Below are 2,073 nucleotides of genomic sequence, written 5' to 3'. Positions count from 1 at the left end.
GGCAGGAGTACCACACGTACCTTCACGTCATCCTTCAGGACATTTATCCGTGGTTCCAACAATTCTGCTTTCTGCCGCAAATCTCGATCAGCTTGCAGTGTAGTAAGCAGTAGCCAGGCTCTGGTCAGCAGAAAGGTGGCCACTGGACACCACATGCTTAAGGATAGCCACATTTCCTCCTTCTTCCAAGGGCTTTTGGCTTCTGTACCTGCTCAGAATCCTGTCGCAGACTACACCAATTGTGGCATAATCCTGTCAACTATGCCAACTGTATGGCTACTGCTATGGCTACTTCAAGGCTAATGTCTGGAATCCTGTTGATATTGCCAATTGTAGCACTCTTAATCGTGTTTGTGACACCAATTGTAAAGCTAGGTGACCACACCACTTATTGGGCTCTATTTACCTGCCGGTAATCCTGCACCGACTGGGCCAATTGTTGAGCTAGGGCTGGGTCTGGAGCTTCTGGACCCCTCCAGCCCACTCAGACGGGGTCACAAACCCTTCATATGCCAGGCTGGGTCACCAGACCCTTTCATGCAGGTCTATGAACTAGGTAACTGGCCAAAAGGTCCTTGAAGCTATAGGTTGGAAAGCATGGCTGTGCTGGGAGGATGCCCAAGGCTGATGCCCACCCACCTGCTTCACTAAAACTCCCCTCTCTCTGAACACAAGAATAGCAACAAAACTAAAAAGATACATTGGCGCACATGCGCACTAACTACACACACACACACACACACACACATACACACACACACACACACACACACAATTTGCTTACAAAGGGTCGGCTAAAACCATACCCAACTGGACTGGAGGCAAGGGCCCTGACCAAACCGTTCTATTTTCCCAACAACAGTCTTCTATTACTGAGTAACAAATTGCTACAAACTTAGTAACAAAACAATACACATTTACTATCTCAAAGTTCCTGTGAGTCAGGATTTTGGGCCTGACTTGGCTGTATCCTCTGCTTAGGATCTCACAAAGGCTGCAATCAAGGTGTTAGCTCGGTTGTATTTTCATCTGAGGGCTTGGTAAATAATCTGCTTCCAAACTCCTTCAGTTCATTGGCAGAGTTTATTTCCTCATGACAATCTGACAAGGGGCCTAGCTTTTCTGCTGGCTGTCTTCTGGAGCCTGCTTTCAGGTCCTAGAAGTTACCCAAAGTGCCTATAGGCCTCCTGTAGTACCTTTCCACTACATGTTGTAGGCTTCTTCAGCACGGCTTCTTTCCTTATCAAGCCAGCAAGGAAAATCTCTCTCATCAGGCAGAGTCTAGTTCCTTGTTAAAGAGCTTTCACCAGATTAATTCAGGTCCACTCAAGTAATCTCCTTTAGTTAACCTAAAAGCAATTTATTTAGGATCTTAATTACGTCAGCAAAATTAATTCACTTTTGCCACATTCTATTGACTCAAAGCAAGTCACAGGTTCTGCCCATACTCAGGGGAGAGGATTATACAGAATGTGAACACCAATGGGCGAACAGATCATGGGGCGTTACCTTAGAATTTCGATTAGCACACTTTCTGTTTTTTTTTTTTTTCCCCAGATTTAGTTGATTCCATTTTTATTGTGGGTCAAGTCTTAGGTCAGCATCACTAGCCGTTCCATCTGCCATCCTGTGTGAGCAACTTCCATAGGAATTCTAAATTTAGCCCAAGTGATCAGGATCAAGAAGAAAAATGAGCCCTCAGCCACATCACCCTTCCTACTGTATCTACACTTAATAGTCACTGAACATCCTCCATGTGTAACGGTTTCGTGCAGGACACCTAAGGCTCTGGTAGGAATAACTTATCTGTCTAAAGCTTTTTTCTCCCCATAAAAGAAGAAAGCCGGCTTTAGAAAGAGATGTGGAATTGAAGAATGTTCCAGGGAGCTGAGTTTTAAAGACTAATCACAAACTTGTTGCTTCTCCAAGGTTATGAATCCAGTCCTTGAACCACTACATGTTTTTCATACATTTGAAATTGTTTCTAGAACTCCAGAACCTCTGTCATGCCCTGAGCACTCAGCAAGTCTCCTCACAACAGACATCAGACCCTAACAGATCACAGGCCTTTCT

The sequence above is a fragment of the Cynocephalus volans genome, chromosome 12 (assembly GCF_027409185.1).
Source record: "Cynocephalus volans isolate mCynVol1 chromosome 12, mCynVol1.pri, whole genome shotgun sequence".
NCBI lineage: Eukaryota > Metazoa > Chordata > Mammalia > Dermoptera > Cynocephalidae > Cynocephalus > Cynocephalus volans.
The sequence above is the reverse complement of the archived record's forward strand: the minus strand, read 5'-3'. Positions refer to the sequence as shown.